Source organism: Vulpes lagopus, chromosome 23, assembly GCF_018345385.1.
Source record: "Vulpes lagopus strain Blue_001 chromosome 23, ASM1834538v1, whole genome shotgun sequence".
Lineage (NCBI taxonomy): Eukaryota > Metazoa > Chordata > Mammalia > Carnivora > Canidae > Vulpes > Vulpes lagopus.
Genome location: NC_054846.1, coordinates 37,326,066 through 37,335,714, shown reverse-complemented (window position 1 = coordinate 37,335,714; position 9,649 = coordinate 37,326,066).

The following is a 9,649-nucleotide window of genomic DNA, read 5'->3' as shown; positions in this document are numbered from 1 at the left end:
GAATAATTGAAAAAAAATTTCATGGAGTTTGATAAAATTTTTGTGGTAGAGTAAATGCCCAAGATCAGCCACGAGATTTCTAAGGAAAACCAAGAATGAGGACTTGCCATAGCCGGTGTTGGAACTTAGTAGGAAGCTATAGTAAGTGAGACAGTGTGGCTCTGGCTCAAGGAAAGAAAAAAATGACAAACAGAATTCTTTTTTTTTTTTTTTTTTAATTTTATTTATTTGAGAGAGAGAGAGAGAATGCTAGAAAGAGAGCAAGCACACACACAGGGTGGGAGAAGGGGCAAAGGGAGAGGGAAAAACAGACTCCCTGCTGAGCAGGGAGCCCCACTCGGGCCTCTGACCCAGGGCCCTGAGATCTTGACCTGAGCCGAAGGCAGACACTTAACCGACTGAGCCCCCCAGGCGCCCCAGACCAGCAGAGTTTTTTGTTTGTTTGTTTTTTGTTTTTTTGTTAGATTTTTAATTCATTTATTCATAAGAGATACAGAGAGAGAGGCAGAGACACAGGCAGAGGGAGAAGCAGGCTCCCTGCAGGGAGCCTGATGTGGGACTCGATCCCAGGGCCTTGGGATCACACCCTGAGCTAGACAGAGATGCTCAACCACTGAGCCACCCAGGTGTCCCCCCATTTTTTTTTAAGATTTTTTATTTGCAGAATTCTTGATAAAGATTTCCAAAAGAGACCCTTTCTGTGACTGTTTGGTGTCACCTTAGCTAAGTCAGAATTGTGTTTCTCAGAGTTCTCATCATTTTGTTGGGAATGACGTTTTCAAATCCTTCACTCTTTATACTAGGTCAAGGGCTGGGTTGCATTCCCTCCCATAATCTTTTTCTGATCACTTTAACCAAAAGTGGACCCCACCTCCTCTATAGCTCTGTGATACCTCCTCACCCCCTCATTCTTTAAAAGAACAGCACGTCTGTAAGAGGCTTAGCATGAGGCCTTATTTCTAGGAAGTAATAACAGGGGTAAAAACCAAGCATAATGTAGAAAGCAACTTATTTCTAGACCAGGGGCTTTAAAAGTGACCCATTATTTTTATTGGACAGTTTATAAAATTCTACCAAGGACATGTTGAAGGAATACCACAATATTTAACCTTCAATTTAAGTAAATAACCACAAAAATTTATCATTCCAAGGTTACTGCCTGGTTGGACATTTTATTAAGATGCCATTTTAATACATAGAATAGAATTTCTCAAGCTATTAATAGATATTTTCAGAAAGAGAGAAAAAAGTAAATTTGAATATATTTGGCAAATGCTGTCAAATATTAATTACCTATTGGTTACTAACAATGATAATTATCATACAAAATTCTCTGAAAAACCTAGATGTAAAGAAGCCCTATATTTGTTTAAGATAGTCTTTTCTGTACTTATTTGTACAAAAAACACATTTTTCTTACAAAATTTTTAAATTTCATAGCATTTAGAGTAGAAAATTCTCATGGTGTTGTCTCTCAATCTTTATAAATTTTAATTAAAAATTAAATAATGTAAATAATATTAAATAATTAAATTTAATATTAACTACTTAAATAATTTTAAAATTGATTATTCATATGCTTCAAAAATCAGAAAAATGCAAAAATATTACATTTGTGTTTTTTCTTCCATCCTTATTTTTGTCCATCACTCTGATTACGCGCTTTCTTAGATTCTTGTTTATGCTTCCAGTGTTTTTTTCTTCACAGACAGGCAAGAAAACTAAAATACATATATGTTTTACTTATCCCCTTTTCTTACACAAAATATAACACAATATATGCAGTCTATGCTTTATTTTTTTAAACTTAAAAATATATCATGTATTTCTTTCCACATTAGTATATAAGGGGTGACTTTATTCTTTTTTAAAGATGTGTAATGTTCCATTGAGTGTATATACTATGTGGCTTGTTTCATACCCTAAATTTGGATAAATGTATTGTTTTAAAACTTCCGCTATTACAAATAAAATGACACAATGAATAAGCTCATATGTGTGTCATCTCATAAAGGTGCCTGCTTATTTGTAAGATAGATTCCAAAGATTAGAGATCAAAGTGTGAATACAGCAGTTTTGTTAGCACCCATTTGCTCTCCACAGAAATCACATGCTCCACTACCACAGCCTATTTCACTGTAGCTTTGACAACAGAATGTTTTCAAGCTTTGAATTCTGCTAACATTATAGTTAGAAAATTATTTAATTTCTATTTTGTCATACTATAATTAAGGTAGAGCATCATTTAATATGCTTAAGGGTCATTTGTATTTTTGAGGGCTAAATATGAATTCATGTCTCTTGTCTATTTGCTTTCAGAGATTTATTTAATAATGAGATGAGCCCTTCATATGTGATGTGAGTTCCAATTATTCTCTCTGCTTTCCATGTGTCTTCTGATTTTGTTTCTGATCATTTTTTTTTTTCACTATGCAGAAACCTTGGTATTTTTGTACTCAAAATGTTTGGATTTTTTTTTTTTTTTTTTTTTTTTTGGTGGTTGTTTCTGAATTTTGGTTCTGGAAAATCGCATTTTCCAAATGATGATGATCTTCTATCCCACATACTCTTCATTACAATGTGACTGAATTAGTTCGCCAGAACAAAGTACCACAGGCTTGGTGGATTAAACAACAGAAATGTATTGGCTCACAATTCTGGAGACCAGAAGTACTAGATGGAGGTGTTGGCAGGGGTGATTTCTTCTTCATCTTCTCCTCCCCCTCTTCCTTCTCCTCCTCCTCCTTCTTCTTCTCCTTCTCTTTCTTGTTCTTTTTCTTTTTTTTCTTCTTGTTGTTCTTGTTCTTCTTTTTAAGATTTATTTATGTATTTGAGGGACAGAAAGAGAGAGTGATGCGCAGAGGGAGAGGGGAGAGAGAAACCTCAAACAGCCTCCCCACTGAGCACAGAATATGATGCGGGCGGGGGCTGCATCGCAGGACGTTGGGATCCAGACAGGAGCTGGAATCCAGTATCAGCGGCTCCACCGCCAAAGCCACTCAGGCGCCCAGGGCTGATTTGTTCTAAGGCTTCTCTCCTTGGCTTGTAGATGGCTGTCTTCTTCTACCTTCACATGGTCTTTTACCTAATTTCCTCTTTTTAATAAGGAGACCATTGAGGTTGGTTTAGGGCCTTCCCTCATGACCTCATTTAATCCCAATTAATACCCCTTTAAAGACCCCTTCTCCAAACACGGTCATATTCTGAGGTCCTAGTGATTGTTGAATTTTGGTGGAACATGGTTTAATCCGTGACAGTAACTTTGACATTCCTGGCTGTGAGAAATGGAATCTGTTTCCTCCCTTTAAATCTCAATGGATCTTTTGACTGCTTCCATCAGTAGAATATGGCCAAAGTGATACTATGTGACTCCCAAGGATCAGCCCTAAAAAAAGATATAGCTCCCAGTTGAACCACTTTTTTTGGAATGTCAGGCTTGGAACCATTTGCTTTTAGTCTTGACACCTGAGGGAGAGTTTGAGGTAATGTGAATATGTTTTTTGTGAAATGTTGTGTGAAAATTCTGACACTAGCTTTATCTTCTTTCTCATGTATGTGACATGATTGTTTTTGCCTGGCTTTTAAATTTCAAAGTCCAAAAACTTCACAAAGAGATGTCTTATTGCTCTGAATAAGGTTTCCTTGGCACACAACGTCTCATCTTTCAATGTATGGAAGCATTGATGGTTCTTCTATTTCTGAAAAATTTCTTCAGTTATATATTGAACTTTTTTGTTGGTTTCAGTTTCTCCTCCAGGAATTTCAATTATATATACAATGCATTACCTTTTCTTGTCTTTTATATTTATCATTTCTTCTATCATATATATGTATATATGGCTTCTCTAGTATCTACTTTCTCTTCTTATTTCTATACTTTAAGCCTTTGTGTCTGAAAAATTTTCACCATTTTACTTTGATTTTCTCCCGGGTTCCACTTATTCTCTCCTATTGTTTACTTGTTACCTACTTCACCTTGTATAACTATTCTGAGTTCTTGTATTTCTGGTCTTTCATCATATCGGCAATTGCTGCATTAAAGTATTTTTGGTTGTTTGTGATGCTCTTCATGTTGTTATGTTGGATTATATCTTCCAAATGCTTTGTGACAACTTTTCATTCTAACGAAATTTATTATAGTGAGTTTTTCTCATATTTAGGGCCGTTTTGTAACTCTTTAATTTTTTCTTTTAATGTATAAATTTTTAAAACTTTCAGTAAAATTTCTATATTTGACAGGGATGGATTTATTTGGAGAAACTATTAGCAGATGATTTCTATGTGTTTAAGAGTGAAGTGGGGATAGCGGGCAGGAGGGCAATGATAATGTCAGAAGAGCTTCCGCATTTACCATCCTGGCTCCACCTCTAAACATGGAGATTTTCTCACTTCTTTAATTTCTCTGGTCTTTTCATAATTGCGCTTACTTCCCTGGCCTACTATGAAGAAAAAAGCAAACACAGTTCTGGTTATATAATGAACATGCAGTATATGGAAATTTTTGTTCTAGCTTCTCTCTGACCTGATTTGACTGTGCTATAAAAGTTAGAAAATGGTTGGCTTCTATTGTAGCATACATTTAAACATGGAAAGCAAATAAATGTTGAAGTGTGAGTAGCCAAAACCTTGCCTCAATAATTCTGTACTTTTTTGGCATCGACCTCATCATCTTAGACAGAAAGCAGATACCAACTTTGGCCTGCTCCCCAGGGAAACTCTTTGATACTTGTTAATCATCCTAGTGAATGGAAATTTACAGATGCTGGAAGAAGCATGAATGACTATCATCTTAAAAATATCAATCCTCATCACAGATAGCACAAACAAGAATCTTGGCTTTAAATGCTGAAAGATTCTTTGACTTCAAGTGCTCTTCCAGGGAATATATATTGATCATTTGTTGGCATTTTTCTATGACAGTCCAGTGGAAAATATTAAACAGTTATGAGATTAAAGATTACAGGTTTTTGACTGATGTATGAAATAATCATTCAAATGTACCCCTTCATTAAAAATATTTGCATACCTTTAATAAGTAAGAGAAGGTATTTTTAAATATTTGATGTTAGAATGGCTTCATTAAAACAAAAAAATAAAGACATAAATTAATTAAAACTAATTAAATCAAAAAAACTAATTAAATCTTCAAGATATATGCTAAAAGCAAATTAACACATGCACTGCAGTGGAAAAGTTGTTATTTATCTTTTATTCAAAAGTAGATTTCTGGGATACCTGGGTGGTTCAGTCAGTTAAGCATCCAATTCTTGATTTTGGCTCAGGTCAGGATGTCAAAGTTGTGAGATCAAGCCCCATGTCGGGCTCTGCACTGGGCATAGAGCCTGCTTAAGATTTTCAATCTCCTTCCACCCCTCCCATCTCCTGTCTAAAAAGTGGAACAAAACAAACAAAAGTAGCTTAAAAATATATCTAATTAAGTTCATTATAGTTCACATATATAACCATATGAAATTATTTTATGTACCTGTGTACTTCTTCATGGAGACTCCTGTCATCTTGATATATTAAAAAATAAGACACTTATTGATAAACTTTAAGTCTATACATGCTTCAGAATAGTTTAGGAAGTATCTTCCAATGTACACTTTAGAAAACTTAGATAATTTATGTAATTGAACTGGCAGCTCAAAAAAGAGAGAAAGCCAGTATTTATGTGCTTTGGCTACTGTACATCAGTAACTTGCCTACAAAACAGCTATTTCATTTAAATAATTTTTAAGGGACAAAACTTTAAAAAAACTTAAAATCAGTTGTCATTTATTGGAAATTGAAATAGTCATAGTGTTTATCCAAACATAAATGGATTTATTTTAGCCCTTTGGAACTGAGACTAAAAGTTTGGTGAAAATTAACTTCCTCTTCGAAGATTTACAATTCTTCAGGTTTTTTTTTTCCATGGGAACAAAATGCTGAAATATCATTTTTCCCTTAAAGAGTACAGTATTTGTGTTTCAGAGCCAAACCAAACTAAAGCCATCTGGGAACTTGCCATTCCTCACCTTTCAATTTATTCACTGAGTAGAAATGATGACCCACAGCTCTTAAAGTTTGGCACTTAAGTTCACCTCAACAACTGTTGAATAAATGAATTCATTTGCCCATGCGATTTTTATCTGTCTTTACTATTTTCAATTTGTTTCCTGTAAGTCTATTGCCTGACCTAACAGGCTATAAGTTCTTAACAATGTATAATTACTTTGTGATTATTATTATTGATCTCCATTCCTAGTATGGTGCCAGTCACAAATTATACATTAATAGTTATCTGTGAATTCAATAGGAAATGGTGACCTGTAAGACTTAAAAGATTTCAGCTTCCAACTCTAATAAACATTCTGTTTTCAAAGTCTTATTGCATAGAGATGAAACTACACAGTACATTATTATAAAGATCTCCTGTGTTCTTTTGATACATGTTTTCTCCTCTTTGTGCTTGGTCAGTCCTAGACACCCTAGAGATCATGGTCAGTGAGAAAGATTGTGCTTCTTCCCTTATGGAGGTCTGGTCACTTAGAAAATGAAAGACTAAAAAAATACTCAAATAATGAGTTAAAAGTTGTGATAAGTGCTATTCTGAACTGTATTGGGTACTGAGATACAAAGTAATAGGCAGACCTACTTTTGATTGGGTAATCAAGGAATTCCCTGAGGAAGGAAATTGGAGGTGAGAGATGAAGATTGAGGAGCTGGTCATGTGAATAGTTTGATTCACTCTGAAGTCTTCATTGGTATTAAGATTTCTTTGCAACATATTAATATATAGCTTTCCTCCTTACCTCTCTATTTTTTATGTATTTGAAGTGTCTTTCCTTCACTTTTGCCATCACTCTTAGATTTTGCTACTAAAACTTATTAATCTTGTTAGGAACAAACTTTTGTTTCTACTCTGACTGACTCCCCTTTCAACTTGTTTCTCAGCAGCTTTTATATATCTTTTATGAACTCTCTATCCAGCCCCCAAATCCTTTAATTTTTAATACTCTTTTCTTTTTCTATTGTATTGCTGTATATTTTATATCTTCTGTGTCAGGGTGGCTTCCTTAGGAGCTGACACCACCCTAGAAAGATATATTGAACTTCATGTTGCAAGAACTATCATGCCATTCAACATTTATTTCTTAAAACACTCAATCTCATAAGTGCAAGTGTGGTGTTTACAGTTAAATTGTCCCCAGGAAGGAGACTGGAATGGTTATTTGTGTGTAGGCAATTTTGGGAGAGTGCTCTGGGATTATCTTCTCTGAGGGAGAGAAGGGGATAGGGCTAGGCAAAAGGAGGAGTTTAACTGGGATGGAGTTGTAACAAATGTCCTAGTTCATAGGATGCCCTAGAGGCGGTATGACTCTGCAGAGCCATCCTTCCTTGATATAAGGGACTTGGTCTTTAAATGTCCATATTGATGAGCCATTAGATGTAGACTGCGGGACAGAACCTGGTGTGTGATTCCCTTCACTGGAGACCATTTTTCAGAGAGGAACTTCAGTTGAGATCTATCAACTATCAATATCCTCAGCATCAGAGTAAATGACTACCTATTCTAAAGAGGGGTTCAGGGCTGCAAATCACAGTGTGAGACAAGAAAAAGGAACACAGGTGACTTCCCCAGCCACAACAGGTTTTTCTGGGGAGAAGGGCAGAGGGATAGGGAGAGAGTGCATCTTAAGCAGGCTGCATGCCCAATATGGAGCCCAGTGTGGGGCTTGATCTTATGACCGGAGATCATGACCTGAGTGAAAATCAAGAGTGAGACACTCAACTGACTGAGCCACCCAGGTGCCCCACCACACCATGTTTTTTAACAAGGGATATTGTATACTGCTACCAAATCTCATATATTTTAGATGTATTAATAATAAACAATAAACAATTCCAGGTACAGATGCCCTTTTTCTTTACAAATTACTGATAATTGCAAGGAGAAAATATGTAAATCAACAATTGTAGCTTGAAATATTTACACACATATCTCAGATGCTAGATAATAAGCAGTTACAGAATATCATATAACTTAATTGTAAATCTGAACCAATAAATGCATAAAGAACTCAGAACTCAATGAAAAATGAGTGTACATTCTTTTAAGGAATGTATGAGACATTGACAAAAATTGATCAAATTCTAGATCACAAGTCAATATTAAACAAATTCCAAGGAATTAGCATTCTACAGAATATATTGTCCTACCTTAACACAATAAAATGTGTTTTTTAGAATACCATGTATCTGGAAGCTCAAAGGTATATTATTAAATGACACTTGAGTTACAATGGACAAGGGTGATGGTGAAATGCTTAGACCTGAACCATAGTAGAAATAAAACAAATAAAAAACACACCAAATTTGAGAAATACTGGTAAATAGTTCCTATAGGGACAGTGATAGTTACAAATACAAAGTATTTCTTGACTTTTCTATTTTAAAATAACCTATATTTATACAGGAAAAGTATACATTATACATTCTGGATTATTAGCTACTAAAATTTCAAAGAAGGTTCAGTTCATTTTTTTCAAAATAGATCTTATTTTATTCATTTATTTTATTTTATTTGTTCATCATGATGAATGTAGTCTTTAATCTCTATCACCTATTTCACTCATTTCCCCTCTCATCCCTCCCCTGCTAACCATCAGTTTTGTTCTCTACAGTTAAGAGTATTTCTTGGTTTCCCCCTCTCTTTTTTTCCTTTGCTCATTTGTTTTGTTTCCTAAATTTCACATATAAGTGAGATCATATGATATGTGTCTTTCTCTGACTTACTTATTTCACTTAGCATTATGCTCTCTAGCTCTATCCATGTTGTTGCAAATGGCAAGGTTCCATTCATTTTTTTTTATGGCTGAATAATATCCCATTGCATACATATCACCTCTTCGGTATCCATTCATCTATGGATTGCCCCTTGGGATGCTTCCATATTTTGCTATTGTAAACAATGCTGCAATAAATATAAAAGTACATATGTCCCTTAGAATTAGTGGGTTTTTTTTTTGTATTTTGGGGGGTAAATACCCACAGTGGTATTCCTGAATTGGGGCTAGTTCTATTTTTAACTTTTTTGAGGAAACTCCATACTGTTTTCCACAGTGGCTGCACCAATTTGCATTCCCACCAATAGTACAAGAAGTGTCCTTTTTCTCTACCTCCTTGTTAATACTTCTCATTTCTTGTGTTTTTGATTTTAGCCATTCTGATAGGTGTGAGGTGGTCTCACATTGCAGTTTTGACTTGCATTTCCCTGATCTTGAGTGATGTTGAGCATCTTTATGTTTCTGTTGGCCATCCGTAGGTCTTCTTTTGAGAAATGCCATTCATGTCTTCACCCATTTTTTTAATTGATTTTTTTGTTTCTTTGGCATTGAGCTGTATCAGTTCTTTATATATTTTGGATATTAGATCTTTATCAGATATGTCATTTGCAAGTAACTTCTCCCATTCTGTAAGTTGACTTTTAATTTTGTTGATTGTTTCCTTCACTGTGCAGAAAAACTTTTATTTTGATGTAGTCTTAATAGTTTACATTTGCTTTTGTTTCCCTTGGTTTAGGAGACATATCTAGAAAAATGTTGCTATGGTTGATGTCAGAGAAATCACTGCCTGTGATCTCTTTAAGGATTTTTATGGTTTT